The following is a 26,361-nucleotide window of genomic DNA, read 5'->3' on the forward strand; positions in this document are numbered from 1 at the left end:
AATTTTACATAGAGATAAAGGGACCAAATTACAAGTCTAAATAAATTTTGTAATCCCCTACTGTGAAAACTTGTCACATACTTAACATAATTTTCAGTGTAAACCCACCTGATTGAAAAAACAAGGGTTATGTCCATTAGATGATTTTGAACACAAAACAGTGTCATCCATTTAGAAAAATGTCAGGGTGTATAGTGATACAACTAATTGAAGTTGCTTTAAATTGTTTAATTAAAAGAAAATCTGAAGCAAAAAGTGGACTTTACTAGCTAGGTGTGGTGGTGTACACATGTAATCCCAGTGGCTCAGGAGGTTGAGGCAGGATTATCTCAATTTCAAATCCAACCTCAGCAAAATGGAGGGACTAAGCAATTCAGTGAGACCTTATCTCTAAATAAAATATAAAATAGGACTAGAGATGTGACTCAGTGGTCGAGTGCCCCTGAGTTCAATCTCCAGTAACACCCTTCCCCCAAAAAAGTGGCCCTTACTAATAGCTCTGGAATTCTCTCGAATATGGCATAAATTGAATATTTAAACACAGTAGAAATCTTTTCATTGTCACTTTTAAAAATATAAAAGGATATTAAATTTTACTTGTCAGAATTAGATGATATATTAGAATGACTTATTGATAATGAATATTATTTGCATTTATAATAGGAAGTCTCTTCATTACCAAATGTGATTGAAAGCATCAAAGTCAATACAGTTTATGGTCTTTCCATTAAAATGAGTATATAAATGACCAATATGTCACATGCAGCTATAGAAGGGCAGTAGTTTGAAATATTTTCAATTGATTTCTTTTTTATAAGAGGTTTTTGTTCACTGCCATTCCTCAATTATTAAAATACTATTTAGCTTATTGGCCCTAAGAAGGGAAAACAAAATAGAGAATCTAAACAAATAATGGAGTCTTATTTTCAAAGTTGCCTTAAAAATCTGTGGACAAGTACTAAAAGTACTTTTGATATATAGAAATGATTTATATGAATTTGGAGGGAAGAAAATTATTTGAATATGCCAATTCAGAGGCTATAACATTCATAACACAAATAAGTATAAATAATGAATACAAGAGTAGGAAAGTAAGCATGTTGACTCATTAGCCATTTCCCATCTCACAGAACCCAGGTCACAATAGTTCAACAGGAAGTAAGCTGCAGAAATTACTAGTCTATAGGCTGATGTTGCCTAAGGAGCCTAACATTTTTATTCCCTGAAACTCTGCCCAGTTGGGAAGTTTATATCTTCTGTCAGTCTGGAGTAAATCTTCGAGTAGAGGAGATGCCTCCTACATCTCCCATGACAGTGTGGCAGAAGCCTTGTGAGGAAACTGCACAGGAATCATGGCACTAGCCCAGTGCAATTCGTACAGACCTGGGTATGAGGGCTGCTGCAGAAGGCTCTGAAGAGCACAGCCTGGTGCATATAGGGGAGGAAGTCTCCTGTCAGGCAGACATGGCAGACAGTGTTTATAAAGGCAATGGCCACAATTAGTCTCATCCCACTTTCAGTTTGTACTACATGGCTCTTTCCGTCCTCATGGGGACATACAGGGTTTGTGTTTCCTCTCCATGAATCCAATAAGTCTCTGAAAAGATATGACACTGTGTGATTTCAAAGCTTAGTCATAAAAAATGCAAATGGTTTCTGCTTGTTTCTCTTGGATAGTTTTCCCTGGAGCCCAACCACCCATGTCTGTGAGGAATCTCATCCAGTTAAGAAAGCCTGCAAGGAGGTCTGAGTCAACAGGCCTAACTGAGCTACACCAACAGCCAGCAGCAGCACCCAGACATGTGAGTCTGAGGAAAGTTGTTAGTGAGTCTCCAGACTTCAAGTACCAGAGAGGGCACCCAAACTATCTCAGAGTAGAACTAAGCTATCTCCACTTGGCCTGTTCTGAATTCCTGGTCTTCAGAATCCAAGAACACCACAAAGTAGAGGTTATTTGATGTCAATGAACTTGAAGTGCTTTATCAGGCAGAGTAAATAATAGAGAAGGGGGATGTGGAAAGAGGGAGTAGAGACACCAGGGCCTATGGAGGAGAAGAATCTGCTTTGTGGAGAGGTAAGCAAAGTCCTTGAGTACCCACACTTCCTCCCTAGAAGCCAAACTGGGCCTCTTGGCATCAGGACTGGGTCCTCTGACAGGTGTTCCAATGTCAGCCCCATTGTATTACATACAATTCATGCTCTCAGGAAGAGAAGATGGCTAGGAAACTTTAGCTGAATGCTTGAAATGTCCATAGATTCTCCTGGAAATTACAGAAGCTATAAAAGACCAGGGAATAGGGAATGGGAAGTTTAGGTATTAACCAAGAGCCATCAAAAATTACCAATATTTAAATCATGTACTTGAATCAGCTTATTTTTTATTGCTATATCTGGATTATTTTAAATTTAGTAACAAATCTTATTTTATTTATCTTATATTCTAATTTTATAAAATGCCCAAAGGCAAGCTAATCACATGTGTATTTTTAAACATGCTTGTTTAAATGGACACTGAGAAGAATGGATGGATTATCCCTTTATCCCTAAAACTTCAAATTTTAACTGGAAAATAATGTTTAGGTTTGTGAACTGAGACCAAAACTTTATTTCACCAACTTGAAGTAAGTTGAAATCTTGTCCTGTTAGAATTTGTTTTATTAGGATCCAAGATGGTGGACTAGAGAATGACCTCATCTCCAGTCACTCCAGAACACAGGATTCAAGAAGGGGAGGCATTGAGAGACTCGGACTAAAATAGAGCCACGAGTGAGTCTCCCTGACCGGGTGAAGCTGGGCCTGGGCAGCAGGGCCGGATAGAGGTGGCTTATCAGAGTAGGGCAGGGGATCTAGAATCTTCCCCAGGCAGCCCTGCACACTACGGCGGTGGCTCCTCCCACTCGACCAGCTTCTACAGCTTCTTGGAGCAGGCCCCCCAGTGAGAGTCTTTCAGAACAGAACCAGCTCCAAGTCCCGGAGCCAACGAGGTGAGCTCCGGCCCACAAGCAGCTTCAGGGACCAGGACAGGACAGCCAGGGACTTCCCCAAGCAGCCCAGCCCCCTCCCACAGGAGGCGCATTTCAAGGCTAGCATCTCGGAACAGACAGCCCAGTGAGAGCCTTTCTACACAGAGACAACCACAAGTCCCCGAGCCAACAGAGAGCTCCGACCCGCAAGCAGCCTCTGGAATCAGGGAGGGGTAGCCAGAGACTTCTCCAGGTGGCCCTGCCCCTTCTGGCTGCAGGCTTTTTCCAAGGGGTGATCCAAGATGGCGGACTAGAGGATGACTGCATCTCCAGTAGCTCCAGAACCCAGGATTCAAGAAGGGAAGGCATTGAGAGACTCGGACTAAAATAGAGCCATGGGGTGAGTCTCCCCCATGGGGTGAAGCTCAGCCTGGGTGGCAGGCACAGATAGGGGCAGCTTATCAGAGCAGGGCAGGGCAGCTAGAGTCTTCCCCAGGTAGCCCTGCACACTCCGGTGGTGGGCTCCTCCCACATGGCCAGCTTCTCAGAGCAGGCCCCCCAGGGAGAGCCTTTCTGCACAGAGCCAGCTCCAAGCCCTGGAACCAGTAGCGGTCTAGGAGCAGCTTTCTAGGGAAGCACTACATTATCAAGTACCCCCAAGGCTTCAGGTTACTGAAGGCTGGGAGGTGATACACTGGAAATCTACAGGGACACTCTAAGCCAATAGAAGAAACCTGCAATATCTCAGAGTCCCACTGATATCTGACCAATATGAGAAAATGAGGGAAGAAATGTCCCAAACAAACCTAGATACTATATCAATAAAACCCAATGACAGCGCAGCAGAAGAAATGTCAGAAAGGGAGCTCAGAATGTACATAATTAAAACAATCAGGGAAGCAAACGAGGAGATGAAAGAGCAAATGCAGGCATTGAAGGAGGAGATGAAAGAGCAAATGCAGGCATTAAATGATCGCACAAATCAACAGTTAAAAGAGCAAATATGGGAAGCAAGAGATCATTTCAATAAAGAGTTAGAGATACTAAAAAAAAAAATCCTTGAAATGAAGGAAACTATAAACCAAGTTAAAAACTCCATAGAAAGCATAACCAATAGGATAGAACACCTGGAAGACAGAACCTCAGACATTGAAGACAAAATATTTAATCTTGTAATCAAAGTTAACCAAAGAGAGAAGATGGTAAGAAAACATGAACAGAATCTACAAGAATTATGGGATATCATGAAGAGGCCAAATTTAAGAATTATTGGGATTGAGGAAGGCTTAGAGAAACAAACCAAAGGAATGAACAATCTCTTCAATGAAATAATATCAGAAAATTTCCCAAATCTGAAGAATGAAATGGAAAACTAGGAACAAGAGGCTTATAGGACTCCAAATATACAAAATTACAACAGACCCACACCAAGGCACATTATTATGAGAATATCTAACATACAAAATAAAGACAGAATTTTATAGGCCACGAGAGAAAAGAATTAAATTACATTCAGGGGGAAACCAATAAAAATATCAACAGATTTTTTAATCCAGACCCTAAAAGCTAGAAGGGCCTGGGACAACATTAACAAACCCTGAAAGAAAAAGGATGCCAACCAAGAATCTTATACCCAGTAAAACTTACAGATTTGACAATGAAATAAGATCCTTCCATGATAAATGAAAGCTAAAGGAATTTACAAAAAGAAAGCCGGCATTACAGAACATTCTCAGCAAAATCTTCCATGAGGAAGAGATGAAAAACAACGATGAAACCAGCAACGGGAGGAACTAGACTAAAGGAATAGCCAAATAAAGGAGAAACCAAATCATGTCAAAAAACAAAAATGAAAACAAAATAAACAATCGGAAAAATTAACAAAATAAATAGTTGGTTCTTTGAAAAAATAAACAAAATTGATAAACCCTTAGCCACACTAACAAAGAGAAAGAGGGAGAAAACTCAAATTACTAAAATTCAGAATGAAGAAGGAAATATCACAACAGACATGAGAGAAATACAAAACATAATTAGAAGCTATTTGGTAAATCTATACTCCAAAAAAACAGAAAACCTCGAAGACATCAACAAGTTTCTAGAGACATATGAATTACCTAAACTTAACGAGGAGGACATACCCAATTTAAATAGACCAATTTCAAATAATAAAATAGAGGTAGTCATCAAAAGACTACCAACAAAGAAAAGTCCGGGACCAGATGGGATTTCAGCCGAGTTCTACAAAACCTTTAAAGAAGAGCTCATTCCAAAACTTCTCAAAGTATTCCATAAAATAGAACAGGAGGGAACCCTCCCAAACTAATTCTATGAAGCCAATATTACCCTGATACCTAAACCAGACAGAGACACATCAAGGAAAGAAAATTTCAGACCAATATCCTTAATGAACATTGATGCAAAAATTCTAAACAAAATTTTAGCAAATCGCATACAAAAACATATTAAAAAGATAGTGCAACATGATTAAGTGGGTTTCATCCCAGGGATGCAAGGTTGGTTCAACATCAGGAAATCAATAAATGTAATTTGCCATATCAATAGACTTAAAGTCAAGAATCACATGATTATTTCAATAGATGCAGAAAAAGCATTTGATAAAGTACAGCACCCCTTCATGCTCAAAACACTGGAAAAAATAGGGATAATGGGAACATTCGTTAACATTGTAAAGGCCATCTATGCTAAGCCCATGGCTAATATCATTCTAAATGGTGAAAAACTGAAAGCATTCCCCCTAAAAACTGGAAAAAGGCAGGGATGCCCTCTTTCACCACTTCTATTCAATATCGTCCTTGAAACTCTAGCCAGAGCAATTAGACAGACCAAAGAAATTAAAGGGATACGAATAGGAAAAGAAGAACTCAAACTATCCCTATTTGCTGATGATATGATTGTATACTTGGAGTAACCAGGAAATTCCACCAGAATATTTTTAGAACTTATAAGTGAATTCAGTAAAGTAGTGGGATATAAGATCAATTCACATAAATCTAAGGCATTTTTATACATAAGTGATGAATCTTCAGATAGAGAAATTAGGAAAACTACCCCATTCACAATAGCATCGAAAAAATAAAATACTTGAGAATCAATCTCACAAAAGAGGTGAAAGACCTCTACAATGAGAACTATAGAACACTAAAGAAAGAAATTAAAGAAAACCTTAGAAGATGGAAAGATCTCCCATGTTCTTGGATAGGCAGAATTAATATTGTCAAAATGGCCATACTACCAAAAGTGCTATACAGATTCAATGCAATTCCAATTAAAATCCCAATGATGTGCCTTACAGAAATAGAGCAAGCAATTTTGAAATTCATCTGGAAGAATAAAAAACCTAGAATAGCTAAAGCAATCCTTGGCAGAAAGAGTGAAGCAGGGGGTATCGCAATACCAAATCTTCAACCCTACTACATAGCAATAGTAACAAAAACGGCATGGTATTGGTACCAAAATAGAAAAGTGGATCAATGGTACAGAATAGAGGACATGGACACAAACCCAAATAAATACAATTTTCTCATACTAGACAAAGGGGCCAAAAATATGCAATGGAGAAAAGATAGCTTCTTTAACAAATGGTGCTGGGAGAATTGGAAATCCGTATGCAACAGAATGAAACTAAACCCATATCTCTCACCATGCATGAAAATAAACTCAAAATGGATTAAGGACCTCGGAATCAGACCAGAGACCTTGCATCTTATAGAAGAAAAAGTAGGTCCAGAGCTTCAACATGTCGGCTTAGGACCAGACTTCCTCAACAGGACTCCCATAGCACAGGAAATAAAAACAAAAATGAATAACTGGGATAGATTCAAACTAAAAAGCTTTCTCTCAGCAAAGGAAACTATCAGAAATGCGAAGAAAGAGCCTACAGAGTGGGAGAAAATCTTTGCCAATTATAGTTCAGATAGAGTGCTAATCTCCAGAATCTATAAAGAACTCAAAAAACTCTACACCAAGAATGCAAATAATCCAATCGACAAATGGGCTAAGGAAATGAATAGACACTTCAACGAAGAAGACCTACAAGCAATCAACAAACATATGGAAAAATGTTGAACATCTCTAGTAATAAGAGAAATTCAAATCAAAACCACCCTATGATTCCTTATCACCCCAATTAGAATGGCGATTATCAAGAGTACAAGCAACAACATGTGTTGGCAAGGATGTGGGGAAAAAGGTACACTCATACATTAGTGGCTGCACTAATTTGCAGCCACTCTGGAAAGCAGTGTGGAGACTCCTTAGAAAATTTGGAATGGAACCACCATTTGACCCAGCTATCCCACTCCTTGGCCTATACCCAAAGGACTTAAAATCAGCATACTACAGAGATACAGCCACATCAATGTTCATAGCTGCTCAGTTCACAATAGCCCGATTGTGGAACCAACCCAAATGTCCTTCAGTTGATGAATGGATAAAGAAACTGTGGTATATATATACAATGGAATGTTACTCAGCCATAAAGAATGATAAATTTATGGCATTTGCAGGCAAATGGATGAAATTGGAGAATATCATGCTAAGTGTGATAAGCCAATCTCAAAAAACCAAAGGATGAATGATATCACTAATAAGTGGATGATGATACATAATGGGCGGTTGGAGGGGTTAGTGTTAGGGTTAGAGTTAGGGATTAGGGAGGGGGGCAAGAATGGAGGACGGAAGGACTGTATAGAGGGAAAAGAGGGGTGGGAGGGGTGGGAGGGGTGGGGGGAAGGGAAAAAATAACAGAATGAATCAAACAACATTACCCTATGTAAATTTATGATTACACAAATGGTATGCCTTTATGCCATGTACAAACAGAGAAACAACATGTATCCCATTTGTTTACAATAAAAAAAAAAAACCTAAACGTCACAAAGGACACGACAGTGAAGTACAAAAATGCGTGTATTTTGTGTTGTTTGTGTTTGTCAAATTCAAGAGTCTTGCTCTAAGTAGCGAGGTAAGCTGAGGCCCTGTCTCTCTCTGAGGCAGTTAGGCGCTCAGGTAAGCTGAGGCCCTTTCTCTCTCTCTGAGGCAGTTAGGCACTCAGGATAGCTCGCCAGGTGATGAAATATAAAGAGGATGATAAAGGAGCTCCGGAGTATGTGTATTTAGTATTGTTTGTGTGTTCGTACTGCTGTTAGTGTGGCCTTTGTACAGTAAAAGATGGGTTCAGAAATATGAAATCAGTCTGAAAGGATAATTCAAAAAGGAGGCATGAAAAATATATTACAAGAAGGAGAAAAGTGCTGGGAGAGATTAAAAAGGAAGTTAGCTGGGGTAACCAAAAACAGGAAAGTTCTAGGGAGGAAAGAAACACTGGGGAAGAATTAGAAAATAAGGAAACCACTGCATGATCATATGCTCAAACTCTAGCAGAAATAAGTCCAGGGTTTATAGAAGAAAAGCTGCTCAGTGTGCCACAGGGGGATCTTCATAAACAGGATCTAATAGCAACAGAAAAGAACTCTTAAAGAGAACAAACTGAGGAAGAACTGAGTGGTAGGAACCTAGAAAACAATTACTCAGAAAATTTAAGAACAAGGGGAAAAGGAGAGAGCTAAATCTAATACAAAGAGCTTCAAAATTTGTAGAACCTGCCTGTATTTGAGGACCAAAATAGAGATACCATCAACCAATAGAAAAACTTTAAAGAGGCACTTAAGACTGATTGGAAACAGGTATGTAGAGCAGTGTTATTTGGAGGTCAATGTCTAATTGGAGAGCTCAGTGGCAAGAAATAGCTGTTGAAACTGCTTGCAGAAATGCAGTAGCAAGGTTTCCTGGTAAAAATGTTGATATGCTAATAGAAGGCTAATATGATACTCAAAATCAATATGATCCAGATTCACAGCAGCAAAGAGACAATGCCCTAACAAAAGATAAGTGATAACTATAGTAAAATCTGTTACACCTTATGCCCCAGGTCTTTGTCCAAAGTGCAGAAAAGGAAAACATTGGGTTAGCGAGTGCAAATTACTGATGTTGAGGGCAAGATGTTACCAAATCATTTAAGAAACAGGGCACAGAACTCCTCTACTCAAGGCTCACAAAATGGAAGCAGCCGTCATAGCCCTTGTAGAGTTTAAGGAGTAACAGATCTTTTTGTTGATAGTGATTGCATCACTCGGGCAAGTCCCAAATTGGAGTTGGTTGGGCTCATAACTCCTCATAAGCTGATTTAGCCACACAGATGATTTTCATCTTTTTCTCAGTAAAGCAAGCTGCTTATTTTCATCCTGTGTAACTTTTTAATTCTTCATGTTGGTACCTCACCTTTAAGGAGGGTTATAAGTAAAGGGAAGTGCACTGTTCAGAAAGTTAATGGAGTTAATATTGAAAAATGAAGAGAGGGTGAAATGATTGTTTTTTTCAGCACAGTTTGGCACTAAATTTGGGGGATTTTTAGGCTTGGGTATGCTTGTGTTAATTCTATTCTACCTCTACAAATGCCTCAAAGCCAGCCAACAGTCTCATAATGTGATCATAAAACAGGCCATGGCCGCGCTTGAAGCAGAACAATCTCCCAGTATATGGCTTAGTATGCTGGATCAGTAGTCAAAGATGGATAAGATTCATGGGGAGCTCATACCAACCTAAGACAGGAAATGAGGGCTAGAGCCTCATTGTCCAAAGACGGGTAAGGATGTTGCTCTGCCATGGACAACCTAAGACAGACAGGATCCCTGCCAGTTTTCTTTTCATTTTATATAAATAAAGGGGGAATTGTTGGGGGCTGTGCCAGCCAGAACGGCACCTGATCACATTGGCGGTGAGGAGGTTAATTAACATAAACACACTCAGGTGATTTATCACTGGCCGTATTCAGTTAAGTCCACGTGCACAATGCGTGCACAGGTGTTCCCAAGCCTGCCTGCTTGGGCCTGCTTGTTTTATCCCTTGCCGTGATGGGGCAGCTGGCTCCTTACCTGATTGCAACTGGTGTGGCCCTGCCCTCGGCCTCCTGGAGGGAATATAAGTGGGCAGTGGGCGGGGCGTAAGAGTAAGAGCAGCAGCTAGCAGAAAGAAGAGGAGTAGAAGACACTAGCAGAAAGGAAGAAGAAAAGACAGCAAGCAGATAGAAGTAGCTCGCAGAGAGAAGCAGCAGGCAGTGGGGGAAAGCAGATCACAGAGTGGAGAATTGAGAACACACCTCTAGATCATAGATAGGTAGATTGCAGTATGCGGGACACATCACTAAGAAGCACCTCAGATAGACGCACCCTTACTTCACAGGATGCAGGACGCACCTTTAAGAAGAAGCAGCAGAACTAAGAAGAAATAGATCTCTGATAAGCGTAGAAGGCTTCCTTTCTCTAAAACTTTCTCTCTAAGCAAAGTTTCTCTTCCTGATAAGCAAAGTTTCTCCCCTCTAATCAATTCTCTTCCTCTAAGCAGAGTTTCTCTTCCTCTAAGCAAAGTCTCTCTTCCTCTAAGCAAAGTCACTCTTCCTAATAAGCAAAGTTTCTCTTCCTCTAAGCAAAGCCTATTTTTCTCTCAAAGTCTCTCTTCCTCTATAAATTAGTGAATATAGGAAAAATAGTTTATTTCCAGGCCCCTCCGATAAATACCTGCACAATTGTTGCTATGTGCGGCGACACTCCCATAGCACAAGAAATAAAAGAATCAACAAGATAGAGCCCTAATTTCCAGAATCTATAAAGAACTCAAAAAACTCTACACCAAGAATACAAATAATCCAATCAACAAATGGGCTAAGGAAATGAAGAGACACTTCACATAAGAAGATATCAAGCAATCAACAGATATATGAAAAAATGTTCAACATCTCTAGTAATAAGAGAAATGCAAATCAAAACTACCCTAAGATTTCATCTCACCCCAATTAGAATGGCGATTATCAAGAACACAAGCAACAATAGGTGTTGGCGAGGATGTGGGGAAAAAGGTACACTCATACATTGCTGGTGGGGTTGCAAATTAGTGCAGCCACTCTGGAAAGCAGTGTGGAGATTCCTCAGAAAGCTTGGAATGGAACCACCATTTGACTCAGCTATCCCACTCCTTGGCCTATACCCAAAGGACTTAAAATCAGCATACTACAGAGATATAGCCACATCAATGTTCATTGCTGCTCAATTCACCATAGCCAGATTGTGCAACCAACCTAGATGCTGTTCAGTTGATGAATGGATAAAGAAACTGTGGCATATATATACAATGGAATATTACTCAGCCATAAAGAATGATAAAATTATGGCATTTGCAGGCAAATGGACGAAATTGGAGAATATCATGCTAAGTGAGATAAGCCAATCTCAAAAAACTAAAGGATGAATGATCTCGCTGATAAGCAGATGAGGACATATAATGGGGGGTGAGAGGCGTTAGCATTAGGGTTAGGGTTAGGTTTAGGGTTAGGGATAAGGAGGGTGGTAAGAATGGAGGAGGGAAGGTCTGTATAGAGGGAAGAGAGGGGTGGGAGGGGTGGGAGGGATGGGGGAAGGGAAAAAATAACAGAATGAATCAAACAATATTGCCCTATGTAAATTTATGATTACACAAATGGTATGCCTTGACTCAATGTACAGAGAAACAACATGTATCTCATTTGTTTACAATAATAAAAAAATAAATAAATAAATAAAACTAACAAAAAGAATTTGTTCTATTAATCTTTAATTTTGTATAACTAAACAAACCATAAATTTTACCATCTTAAGCATTCTTTTTTGTATAATCCAGTAATTTCTGCTTTTACTTTTAATAATTTATTCATTCTCTACTTTAGAAGTGTAGGGAAATCTGATCTAAAATGAAGTGTTTATAAAAAAGAATATTCCAGTTTGTAAGTAATATATTCTGTTTCCATAAAAGATAATGGATTCATAACCATCTGATAAGATGCTACAGTCTTATTAAACTACTCTCTGACACCTACAATATAGTCTATAGGATAAATGACACTGATTGAGATACATCTCTGGCCTCATTGTGGAAGGAAGTTAACTGCTCTGAATAAGAATTGAAGCACATATTCAGAAATGCTCAATACATTTGACACTATCAGATAATTAAAGTCTCATCAGGCTTATGTCTCAACAAAAATTGATAAATTGCTAATATGGTACAATTTAAAGTGGTGATTTTATAATAGATCTTAAATATAGTCAAATTGTAATATTATTTGACATTGACTTTATTTGTTATATACTGTTGGATTTCTTACATTCAGTTTTAAGAAAATAAAATGGAAGTTCTAGCTGATTATTTTACTTGAAACTAGCTATTTTAGGGAAAACTCTGAGAGCTCCCCCCAACTCCCACGTATCTCAGAAGATCTTGCATCTGTATGCTCTCCTTTTCCATCAAAATCTCATCTCCCTTCCATTTCTGGGGTCCTGGCTTTAGATCATTTTTCCTAAAACTGGAGTCGGGGCTGAAGTTGTTGCTCAGTGGTAGAGCGCTTGCCTAGCACATGTGAGGCACTGGGTTCAATCCCTAACACCACATTAAAAACAAATTAAAAAAAAACAAAATCAAGATATTTAAAAAAAAAAAGAAACTGGAGTGGTACAAACAATGAAATAAAACCACATGTGACATTTAGGACGTCATTAGATGCAAAGCCATTAGCTGAACAAAAGTGGAAGAGCCTCAGCCTTACTAAATGCATGCATGTCCTGAACAAATGTACAGTGCTATTGTCTTGTATACAAGGCCACGTAGGTTGAGGTTAGTGGTCTCATACAAAGTAAAAGCAGAGGCACAACATTGGTCTTCCACACAGCTAGTACAGGACTGCCTGATTCTGTGATGAATGAATTATTCATGACTGCTTGAGTTCAGGCCTCAGAGACAAAAGGAAACAAAAGAAACAGTAATTCATATTTCAGTTTCAACTACAACTTTGAAAGGAGAATTTGTGTAGGACAAAGGCACAGTATGTAGTCAGTATGTGAATAACCAATAATCATAATCTTAAAGTAGTGGTTAGTATATACATTGTTTGACATCTCATATAAATTCACAGTGGTAAGAAATGTTCTCACTTATACTGGTGACACGGGCACCTAGGATCAATAGTGCTGTTGTGGTTTGTTACCACACTTAATATCAAAGGGAATGCTAAGTTGTGGTAAAGAATAGTAAGAATACAAAGCATTATTTCTAATCCAACTTCATGAACCTCAAAACGTATCCATATACCACTTGGGATTCAGTACAGACAAGTTCAAGAACCTCTGAGTAAATGTTAGTGTATGGCTCTCTCTACTTATAAAATAAATTACTTTATGCTTCATGCAAATATGAGGAAGAATAATTTCTTACACAACTACTTAAAGAAAATATCAACAAAGACTGAACTAATAATCATAGATTGGCCCAATCTCAAGAGCAGAAGGGTTGTATTCACTAGACTTTAAATAGGTTTTGAAGAATTGCTATTTTAAGTTGAGGCTACTTCCATGTGTGATTAGAAGAAAAACAAAAAAGAAAATTTACAGTCTTATAGGCAAAGCAGGTACTGTGTAAGTTTGATCATATATTTGTTCTTGTTCTCTTGGTCTTTCAAGTAAATTTCCTCTTCAGTTAATTTTCTGTGTAAGCGCCAATTATATGGGAAAGTGCAATTTACTTGAACACTCAGTTCTTTAGTTTTCTCCCATGTAAAATGAATGGGTTAAGTTAAATGACCTTTTAGGTGGATTCTAGTTGAAAGAGAATTCATTTTGAAGTTAAATACTGGTTAAAATCCTTTTTCAAAGCTATTAAATAAAATATGATTTAAAAAAGTTGAGAACAAGTTTATTACAGACTCATTATCAGGATCAAGTAAGATAACAGAAAGCACTAAATAATGTAATTTCTTATTAAGATTCTTATGTGCTTGAGGTAGAAATCTCTACTCTGTGCATATGAATTTTCCATTGTTATTTACTAATAACTGCTTATCCTTGAAAGTACCATGAACATTATGCTACATACTGGTTGCATCTGTCTGTGACCTACCTTGTGAGGTCAGGTTTGGCATTTTCCATTCATGATGTCACACTGGTACTCAAAAAGTTGAGAATTTTATAGAATTTCACATTTCAGATTTTCAAAGTAGGTATGTTCAATCAATACTGCATCATAAGACTTGGGAATGCATGTAAAATGTTAAGAAAACCACTTGATGCTCTGGAAATGCTAGTTGTGGATGTTATGATTGTCACCACTATTATTCACCTAAACTAAATAAAAATCAAAGAAACCTTACAGCTCTTTCATTATTGCAGAAATGGTCAAATCAGTGCAATGGCCATCTGTGTCCAACCACTTCTTGTAGATGGCTTGCATGATTATACCAGCCAGTCACTATAACACTTTGTCACATTGCACTCACTGCAGCACATTTTACCTCCATATTAATGGTTCAGGTTCAACAGTGTATGATCATTAAAAATATGTTTCTAGAAAAGTGAATCATTTACATATGGCATTTAAATTTCCATTTCATAAATTTGAATCATGCTTGGGCTTGTTAGTAAGATAATCTTCAACTAAGAGATACATGAGGCCCTTTAAATCTGGTCTTATATGTTGACATATATTTAATCTTCAAACAGAACCTACTTCTTTCAATCAAGTATTAACCATGCCCTAACTGGGTAAGTAGGTTGCATAGCTATTTCCTTCACTGGAAATCTCAATATCATATTAAATTGTGAAAAAACTCAATCTTATTGATAGACATAGTTATTTTGATAAAAAAAATCCACGTTAATGTAAAGTAATTATGAAGCACACAAATAATGTCTGCTTACTACATATTATACAACTAGCATGTATTTATACATATATACCTTTATAGTGCTCATTTAATAACTGGAAGCTGCATTAGTACAGCACAGCTGAATGGGATCTGAACTGCCCATGCATGGACCTGCATATGCTAGAATGCTTATGCAGATATGCTAAAATATAAATCAACACATCTGGAGTACCCATTGAGAAGCCATTTCTAATAGTCTGTCAATAATGACAGTTGATAGTTTTTCAGACTACATTTCTGAATATCTTCAATATTGACCTAGACACAATAAGATATCATCTGCTAATTGCCATGTGTACCACAAATATATAATTAGCTAAATAATTCAGCAGTCAAATGTAATCCAGTAGAGAGCTTCATCTCTTTGAAGCCTTGGAATACAATTATAAGTACTTACAATCCCTTATATTTCCAAATTGATAGTATTAATTAAATATGACCCCTCATTTGAATATCAATTATTTTGCCATTAACTCTTTAATTTACTTTCCTTCAAATTTGTTTAACTTATCTTCCCACTAGAGTACAGAGTTAAAAGGGCTTATTCAATTTTAAAAATAGTTTGCATACATTAAGTAATATTCCCTCAGAAATTTAAAAATTAGATTCCTTTAATATGTTATTGAGTCTGTTAACAGGTTTATTTTTACTATTGTGATGGGCTGACAGATCTGGCTCCATAAGAATGTTATAGGCCAGACTCCAAGGGAAATGACTAAACAGACTCCATTTTGCTCTGAGACTCCATGTTATGTAAGAAATAAGTTTTTCCCATGGGAACACCCCACCTCTGTGCCCATCATCAGTTACTTAGTGTGACATGTTTAATAATATACAATGGCAACTCCTATGTAGTAACCAATGTACCATGTAAATGGTAATTGTATGGATGTTAGCAACCATTCTTTAGTTTGTACCTAGGTAAGGGTCAGTTTGACGCACTTCCCCCTCTGTCGATGATCTCATGATGTTAGTTTGTAATTTTGAATCCTAGCGGCAGACACTTATGATTGATGTGATTTTTGGTATAAGAACCCCTACAACCCTGTGATAGGGGCTGTTCTCCCAATAGCCATTTTGGGGGGGCATTGTGTGAGACAGTCAGCTGGCCAGCTTAATAAAGACTCTCAAATTCAAACTTCTCAGTGGTGATCGGTCTATTCTTAAGTTGCACCCCATAACATTTGGAGGCCCCAGCGAGATCCTTGCTGCCTGGTGAGCAATCACCGCTCACCACTGACCTGGAAATTCCTGCAGAGGGGAGAGGCCACAACGTTGCTCCTAGGGGAAGGCCTCTGAGAGACGTTCCTCAACCCCAGGCTGTACATTCTGTGGAGCCCCGCCCCAGGACTGAACTAAATTTTCTGAGAGAGTCACCTGTTTCTGAACCCCTGAGGGACCAGTAAGTCTGTTTCTGGTGGATCCACATCTAGGGACTCTGAGGAAGACTGGACGCAGCATTACTTCCCGAGTCCGGGGCTGGCAAGACTTTGCTCAGTTCCTCTGGTCTGGAATCTGGAGTGGCCACTTGTCTGTGTCTTTGTTGTTTTATCTGTTCTGTGTTTGTTTGTCCTCTTCTGTTTTTTTGTTGCCTTTAAGTGTAAGCATGGGTCAGTCTCCCTCACGTCAGTCATGTACTCCCCTCCAGTGCATGTTAACTAATTTCCAGGAATTCCAGAAGAGAGCCAGTGACTACGGAACCCGCTGCAATGTCTTTTCTCTCTCTAAATTCTGTGAGAGAGAATGACCACCAAATTGTCTTTGGGCAGCCTGAACAAGCTGATCAAATGTTTTATAGTCAAATTTGGAAAAAAATGGTTAAAAAGGTTTTTAACCATGTTCACTGAAGTTTACATTAAAATGTAAATTGCTGCCAATAGGAACTTCCAACTCTTGGAGTTGGTTCACCAAAATGCCAGGCTAAAATTTTAATGACTGCTATCCAAGAGACCAGAAAAACCAGTTTAGAACAAGACCCCAACCTGAGGGGGCTCTCCCAAAGAGACCAATGGAAGCAGCTCCCTTGCTGTCTCTTCGGGAAACTCCTTCAGGAAAGGATAGGGCATAACCTTGTCTATATTCTCTTAATTCTTTTTCATCTCAGGATGGAGGCCAAAAAAACTTTTAAAATTCTATTGTTTTTGAGTTCATAATTTTGATCTGGTGCACCTAGGTTAATTTTTAATCAGACCCTATTTTATCCAAATATAAAGATTTTCTTAATGCTCTGTTTCATTCAGAGGCCAGTTTACAAGGGTTAACTCTCAGTCTAATGGGTTTTAAGAAATAAGCTATAAGGTCTTTGTCCATCTGTTTATTTTATGTATATGTACACTGGTGTACTGTCATGTCTACATATATTTGGTACCAAAATTGACATATGAGCTCATAAATTAAAATTTTTAAAAATGGATCCAAATTCTTTTGATTTACATGATTTAAAAGGTTTTTAAATTGTGTAAACAAAAATATGGCTTTCAAGTTACTAACACAGTTTTGTTTCCAGGTGGTCAAAACATACATAAAATGTTAATTTTATAAAATGTCTAATATCCATTGTTTCTAGGTTTTTTCTTCAACAGAAAAGAAATGACTGATGCAGCTCAATACAATTCTCTGATAACTTGGCTTTTAAAAAATAACTAAATTAGATTTAACATATATGGTATTGATTGTAGATGTGTTAGAGTGTTTTGGTGTTTTCATAAATTGATAAATAAAAAAGGGATTAAATTTACTTTAAGTTATCACTAAAAACATGATTACTAAAAGTCTTAACAGGTGTTATTCTGTATAAAGGGTCCAAAAGTTCCAACTGTATTTAAATAGAATTCTGTAAGTAACAAAGTATTTCATGGGATTAAAACGGAGTAATTCATCTGAATTCAGAAATTTATAAAGGTTGTTTCAGAATATAAATTTTTAAAAGGGGATCAACAAATAAAAACATTACAAGGTTTTAGATATAAAAATATATTTAATAAAAATGTTTCTAGATAAAAAAGCCTTTATGTGATAAAATAAGGCTGTAATACATCTAAGTACACAACAAGAGTGTCTAAGTGATTAAAAATGTTAATTAAGAGTAAATTTTAAAAGGTTTACATGTATATGTAAGTAACACAAGAGTTAAAACTATTCAAGGTTATTTCCTAAGGTCAGATATTAATGTACTGATATAAACCAAATTTCAGTCTATATGCTAAAATGAACAATAATTCTGAAAGCATTAATTTTCTCTTAACATTGTATCTGTTATGTTTTATTCTCTAGAGCAACTAGTTTTAAAAATTAGAGTTTTGTACAACTCTGGTTAAACAGCAACTGTTAGTGTTGTACTATATTACAAAGTCTAAATTTTCTTTAAAAGTTAAACATGGTTAATAGAAAAACATCAATGTAATTATGACTCTATTATTCTTATTCATATATTAAATGTGTTCATATCTTCTAAGTATGCAAGTCTTTAAAAGGTTTAAAAGAACATTTTATCAAGCTGGTGTTCTCCACCTAAAGTTGTAATGGTAATTTTAAACTTATCAGAATAAGAAATTTTATTGGGGATTTATTTATATCATTTAGTGTTCTGTAACTGGACCTGAACCTTCTACACTGAGATAAAAATGTAAATGTATTTCTAAAAGATAATGGGAGCCTGATCTGTTTAAAAGTTAATATCATGAAACAGGAAAACATTTTGCCACTTTACTACACAAAAGAAAAATTAAAATCTCTCTCAGCTTTCTTTGGTTCATTTTTTAGATGTAATATCATATTGTGTTAACTAACATTTAAATAGACTTGGGAAAAATATATGTAAACTTTATAAAGTGTGGCAGGTGAGACCCGGGGCCCAGGGTTACGTCACATGCATCCAAGATGGTGACTGGCAGAGAGCCAAATGGCATGCTGAATGCGCCTTGAGAAAAACAGGAAGCGTTAACCATTGGCTGTATGATAATTAGTTCAGCCGCCTAGCGCGTGGACAGATATTTCTTACATGTATGCTTGAACTCGTGATCGCTTGACCTTTAATAGGATTGGATGGACATATCTGGTTACAGTTGCATATGCATGAGACTACTTATATATTGAGGGTGTTATCTAAATAAAGCAAAAAGCTGCTTCACGAACTTCTGAAGAATATGTGTTGTTTGTCCTGCTGGTGGGCGGCAAGCGACAATAAAGTAATATTTAAAAAGATAAATGTCAACTTCAGAACTAGGACTTCTTTACCTAAGATTTATAAAGAGCCCTGCCTTACCTGAGATAAGGCTCTGCTTCCTACCTTACTACGTGTTACAATGAGTCCAAAATAAGTCAGACTTCAGTTCACTTAAAGTTATATTCAAAAGATTGTTTTTTTGTTGTAAAATTACTGTAATCTCAAACAGGAGATATAATATATAGCTCAGTCAAAATTTAAGATAACTATTATACAACTAGATATGTTTTTACTATTGTTAATTCCATTTTGTATTTTCCTTATAAACTCTGTAACTGTTGACTGATTAATGTTTTACAGAGGTACTGCTTCAAAAACAATCTAAAATAATTTGTGAAAATAAGCTGTCACCTATAGGACAGATAATATAGACCCCAGTTTAATAAAAGTGGGTAAATGACTATAAAGTCATAAACATTAAGGTTAAAGCCCTGTACTCTTACTGTATGACTGGCGAAACTGACTTGCTGGATATTTAAGATCAAGACTTCTTTTCAGTGGCTTATTATTTCATTTGCACAGAATCAGTCTTAAAGAATCTATAAAGAAATGATCCAATTGTATTCCTTATATATGCCTTATAAAGTTTCTACTCAAATATTTGAATTTGTAATGAAGAGGGAAGTAAAGACAGAGCTTTTTTATACTAAACCATTCAGACTCTGAAACATCCATATCTGGGGAAGAAAAATTTCAGAGGTAGAAAAGAGGGGAGTGCTTTACATTTAGCATTTTGTGGGTGTGATGTGGAATGGAGCATGCGTAAGACTGCAAGATTCACAGGTGCCTCCTGCTTTTCCAGATGTTGCTGAACACAGAAGTTGGGACTGCCATTATCCATCATGCTTTTAGTAATGCTGGAAAGAGTTTCTTAAACTGGAATATATATATATATATATATATATATATATAAACTGGAATATATATTCCATATATATATATATACACATATATATGTGTGTATATATATAAGTATAATGTATATTTCATATAGATCATTTTTATATTAAATATCATGTAGAAAATATAAGTGCAATAATACAGGAAACAGACCTCAACAGTTTCAGAGAAGTTTTTATTCCTTTGCAGACTTCTATAAAGTTGGGGCCCATTTTCCAGATGGGGAAAATGGCCACCAGCTACAGAGGGGATTTTTGTTTATAGGGTACAATGATGTCATCATTGGGAGCTGTGTACATGCAGCTTTCACAGTCAGGGGCTAGTTGAACAGGTTAAAATTTTAATTTAGGAGGGTGGTTGTAAAAAGGTTGAAAATCATTGTTTTCTGGGGAGGCAAAAGTCCAGATCCCAGGGATGAATACTCAAATCTTTCCCCTGGGTATTTGCTGTGCTTCCATTTAAAACTGATTAGCCATGGGGGAAGGTTATGGTTTAGGACCCAGCATTCAATATCTGCCCCTTTCCCCCAGGACTCATTGTTTCTTAGCTAGTTTCCCCTCCTCCTTCTGAGCTACACCTCTCTGCATTTTTTTCTTGGAGAGCTGTCTTTTAGGAACATTATTTTCCATAACCCTTCAGAAATTATTTATAAATATTTATAAATTTAATGTATCTATATTAAATAGCAAAAACTCCCCTTGGGAATGATTAAAATAATATTAGAACCACATACAGTTAATTAAATGACTAACTGAATAATACATACACACACAGTCATCTTTCAGAATCCACTTGGGATTGGTTCCAGAAACCATTGGGGATCCCAAATTCATGGATGCTCAAATCCCTGATAATCCATGGCATAGTGTTTGCATGTTACTAGCACACATCTTCCTGAGTATGTTAACTGTAGATTAATTTTCATACCTAACACAATGTAACTGCCATGTAAACAGTGATTATACTGTATTTTCCAGAATTGGGGACAGGAAGTTAGTATAGAAATAGGGGACTGGGTCAAATCAAGGAAATGGAGGTCATGAAAGTCATCTGCATCTGGAAGTTGGAGACTCCCCCTGGGAGAATGGAATCTCAAGGGTCTCTGAAGTCCATTGATTACCAAATTTACCTGCCCTTGTCAGGGGCTACAGGCAAGGAAGTGCTAATTAATGCACACTGAGTCCTTAACCTGCCTGAATCACTTTGGCCCTGCCATCTGTTGCTCACCTTCTTTACTATGCCACTGGTAACTCCTGGGCCTAGTCACATAGGCAGAAAGGAGAGATAAGGAAGGAGAGAACAGAACAAAAGAGAGCTTAACATATAAAAGATGTAGGGCATGCTCACTTCTTGGAAACCTAGAACATCAGCATGATCCATTCTCCCTCCAGGGAGAAGTCTGTGGGAAAACACAAGATGGTTTTCATGGACTTTTCATGGACTTTTCATGGACTACGTTTCCTTGATTTGACTGATGCCCTATTTCTACATTAACTGCCTGTCCCCAATTCTGACTTCATTCACCCGTCTAATTCTAGAAACTCCTTTGTTGTAGGGAAAGGTGGTCGATGACTGCTCTGGCTTCTTTGAGCTCAAAGGAGGCAGCATGGGGCAAGCAGTTTGGAGTTCCCTTTTTAGAAATCAGGTCAATTGAGGGGCCCAAGGTAGAAATTCAGTTGGGGAAGAGTAGGTTGTAAAGACATCTGGGGATGGATGCTTCTATGAGAGAAGAACAAAAAGACATGAGTATTGAAATGAGATTGATACAATATAAATGTTGCAGAATCTGGAACATGCCAATGCATATCATAAAGATGACAGAAGTCAATAATTCCTCACCATGGGGTGGAAGAACTGAAAAGTTGTTCCCATAACAAGGCCTAGCAAAGGCTGGAGAGGACAAGGCCTTTATTTTGGAATTTCAACATTGTCTAGGTTATCAGGAATGTAAACACAACATTTAGTAGAGATCTCTATACTTCTGTTTCTAGCAAACATAGATTAAGCCTACCTGTGTCTGTAGGCCTTAAACTGACTAAAAACTTCTGACTCTGGCAGTTTCTCTTGATAGTTATTAGGCACATTTGTCTATGAATCTCTTTTGTAGCTTTTAGTCTTTATTCTAGTGGGTTAACACAAGTGTACATCTTAAGTTACATTTAAGTGTTATTTCTTTTAAATGCCCAAGAATGGATATATTTTGGTTTTAACTGTTTTGCTAGGTGTTTAAGATCAAGCTGGTCAAAGTGACCTGTTTCTGTCTGTTAAAGAGTCAGCTGAGTTCCCACAGGGGTCACTCATAGAGAACTTAAGAGCAGCTTCTTAGCTCCATTAGTGCCATTGGTTAGGCAGGGTCTTCTCGATGAGGTGGCTCCCCTTGGAAGCATTAGGTGTGTCTCCCTTTTTCCATGATCCTCCTCTGCAGCATGTGCACTCGGTGGCTTTTCCTCCAGTGACCTCATCAATCTCCTTGGTCAGGAGGTTGTGTGACCCAGAGTTGCAAAGTTCCTTGGAGAAGTCCTCTTGTTCCCTGGGTTCAGGCTGACTTTGAGGGCAAGACCCAAATATGGACTTTTCTTGACCTCTGTATTTAATCTCAATCTCTAAGTTTGATCTTAACCATCAAGCAAGTCAGTCTCACCAGTCATAAAGCAAGAGTACTGGGTTTTAACTTCAATGTCTATGACTTTACAGTTATTTACCCTGTTTTATGTAATTCAGATTTACATCATCTGTCCTATAGCTGATGGCTTACTATTCCAAGTTAATTTATGGTGCTCACTCTTGAAGCAGTACTTCTGCAAAATATTGATCAGGCAACAATTAGAGTTTACAAGGAAAATACAAAATGGAATCATCAACAGTAAAACTTTCAGTTTGTGCAATAGTTATCTTGAATTTTGGCTGAGTTCCCATTTGAGATCACAGTAATCTTTACAACAAACATCAGACTTTTGAACACAACTTTAAATGAGTTAAAGTCTGGCTTACTTTGGAGCCATTCTGATGTGCAGCAAAGTTGTGAGGCAGAGCCTTATCTCAGGTAAGGCGGGGCTTTTCCTAAAGCTAATTTTTCCTCTTTTGCTATGACCAGCATGACCAAATTCTCAAGTTCAGTGAGGGGCAAAGGAATATTAGAAAATAAAGGTTTATAAACACAGATTTTGAAGATTAAGGTGAGATCAGATGGAACTCTGTTCTCTGATGGAAATGCAGATCTAAAGAGTTATGTCAGCAACGTTTATATATGTACGTAGGCACTAAAGAAAAGCTGAGAGAGCTTTCAACTGTCTTCTCAATAACTTTTAGAAATACATTTAACAAATTTTACATATACCCTATTGATGACAGGTCCTATAATAGAACATTAATGATAGGTTTACCATTACAGACAAGTTTAATTTGGAGAATAGCAGCTTGATAAATTTTCTGCTTTAAAGGCTTGTATATACCTGGAAAATATGAACACATTTAATATACAAAGAATAATGTTTTTAAGTATGTTACTCCATGGAATAACTTTGTAAATTAATTAGATGTCTCTAACAAACACATTTGAGTAATCTCATACATGTCGACTCTAATTCACTCATCTTATTGTGGAAAAACTAAGATATTAGACAAGTGTACCAACAGTATTCGCCATCTCTTTCCTGTTGAAGAAAAGTCCTAGAAAAATTGATGTTAGACATTTTATAAACATTAATATTTTGTTAGTGTGACCACCTAGAGACTTGTGAGTTAATTTTAAAGACATTTTACTTCTATTAGTTTACCCAATTTAAATTGAACCTCTTTAAATCACGTGAATTAAAAATATTTGGATCCATTTTTTAAATTTTAATTTTTATGTGCACTTATATTTAACACAAAAGTAAAGGCCTTGCAGTATTTATCTCCATTGCAATGTAACAGATGTTCAAAATAACTCTAGAGTTGGATAAAAAGAGCTGATCAAAAATTATTAACCTAGGTATGTAGGATCAAAATTGTGAGCTCAAAAATACAGCATTTAAGAAAAACAAAAGTCCTAGAAGAAAAATGATAATGGTCATTAATTATAGCATGAGAAAATGAGAAGGAGAGAAAAGGTGAAAGGGAAAAACGTATTCTGAGTTGTAGCCCAGGAGAAATTTAAAATGGAGACTTTTTTTTCCCCTTGGGTTTGAAACTGGTCTCCCACTGCGCCTTCCTCCAGTAGGTAAGGGAAGTTGGCAAGCTGGATCCATAACTTTGGGATAAGAATTGGCTGTAAGGGCTGAGTCGGTCGGGCTGGGGCACGAAGTGGGGCTGGGTGGGCTGGACAAGGAATTGCTGCCCCCTCCACACCCAGGGCTCCTCCTAACTGGGCCCACCCCCACAGCCTGCTCTCCCACCCCCCCATCTTCCCGCCCTTCCCTCCATTTACATTTCAATGAAAGCCTTGACTGAGATCTGAATCCGAAAGCGGCTAAAATTTTCTAGCAGAAACTTGATGTTTAGGTCCTTTTAATTTAGGTTTGGATGCAGAAAATTGTCAATTATCTCCCACTACTTGTGGGGAATGGGGCTGCTTATATTATATGGGGATACAGAGGAAGATGGAGAAGCAGGGTCTGGAGGTGCTTGTGTTGTGCCCAGTGGCTTGAGACCCCACAAAGACCACCAGAGACCATGATCAATGCAAGCAACAAAGAGTCATTTATTAGCAAGCTCAAGCCTGTTCCTCTGCACACTCGGTAACCGGTGACACTAAGAGGCCCCAAGCAGGATTTTTATAATGAAAGGCAAGCAGTTTTACAGTGCTCTTTTTGCTTGGTTAACATATAAAATTGCATACAAAGTATGTTATCTTAAGTTCTGGATCACTCTGACCACCGAGAGGAGGGGGATCGTTATTTTTAAGTTCACTTTTGTATCAGCAAAGTTTGCTTTTGGGTCAGCCTGACCACTAGGGGAAGGGTGGTCGGCCACCTGGCCTTTACAGACAAAATAAAGGATGAAAATACTTTGCGACTTTTCTGAGGGGTTGAGGGCAGTTTGGGAAAAGCCTCATATTTACATAAGTGCAGGCTTTTTCTATCTTTTCATTCCCCCCTCTCCAAGAACATTTAGAGAGCCAATCTTGGGTCTCTATAGTTTCGATTCTTGCTGCTTAATGGGCTGATATTGGGCCCTTAGCACCATTAGCTGTACCGTATTTATTCTATCTTTAACAAAGGCAACTAACTTATTGATTATACAAGGTCCTATACTTAAAGCTAGTAGCAACAATATCAGGGGTCCCACTATAGCGGACACCAGAGTAGTCAACCAAGGGGAAAAATTAAACCAGGATTCAAACCAACTCTGACTAGCTTCCCGTTCTTTTTTTCTGTTTGCTAGTCCTTCTCTGACTTTTACCATATTATTCTTGATTATCCCAGAGTGATCTATATAAAAACAACATTCTTCTCCTAGGGCAACACAAAAGCCTCCTTGTTGTAAAAATATTAAGTCCAAACCTCTTCTATTTTGTAAGACTACTTCAGCTAGGGACATTAAAGATTGTTCTAAATGAGAGATTGAATCTTCTAAACACTCTATGTCCACATCTATTGCTGCCCTCAGATTGGAATAATGTTAGTTCTGTGTGACTAAGGATGCTACACCAGTTCCGAACCCTCCCAAGCTAGCCCTGAGCAGCAAACTAATAGTTAGAGTGGTAATAGGTTCTCGTTTTTGTCGAATGGGGTTCTGTCTCATGCCCCATCCTCATTCGACCATAGTCATAAAACTCTGGTGCCCATGATAAATTAGCCGCGGAACCAATCTGACTAGAACACTGTAATCCTTTGATTGTTTTAACACTCTCCAGTGGACACAGGGGGTTAATCCCGAGGAGCAAACCCACCAGGTATCATTGTGGGGTATGATATAAGAGTTTTCTGCCTCAGGTTGGATTCTCCATGTTGAGCGACAGAGGGACTGACTGGCATGGGGCACTGTTCCTAACAAAGCCCTTGTCCTGACACTTGCTCTAGGGTTAGGGGCTGTTTAGATTGCCAACAGCAGTCCTGGAGCTTGCTGGAGATAGTAACATGTGCTTGTGCCGCTACTCCCTCATAGTATGGGAGTGCAGTGTCATAGCAGAGCCAGCAGGACCTGGTCAAGTTGGGGTAAGTGGCATTGGGCACCAGGAAGGACCAAGACAAAAGACTCAGAAGGGGATGGGCTTCTATTTGAGTCAGATCTACAATCGACTGTTCATGGGGTTGTTTAGTCCCTAAGTAAAAAGCACTTAAGGTGTGAGTGGTTGATTGTGGGGTGTTTGGGAAGCTAGTAACTGATTTAATAATTTCTGGACCTCGGGTAGGGAGTATGACCGGAGCTCTTTGGGCTGGAGGGCGTAAAACTTGGTTAGGCCCCAATTGTTGGATGAAAAACTTTATAATCATCCGAACAGTGAACACAACCCCTAAATCAGGTCCCTTGGCATAGAGGCATAA

Source organism: Sciurus carolinensis, chromosome 5, assembly GCF_902686445.1.
Source record: "Sciurus carolinensis chromosome 5, mSciCar1.2, whole genome shotgun sequence".
NCBI classification, from domain to species: Eukaryota; Metazoa; Chordata; class Mammalia; order Rodentia; family Sciuridae; genus Sciurus; species Sciurus carolinensis.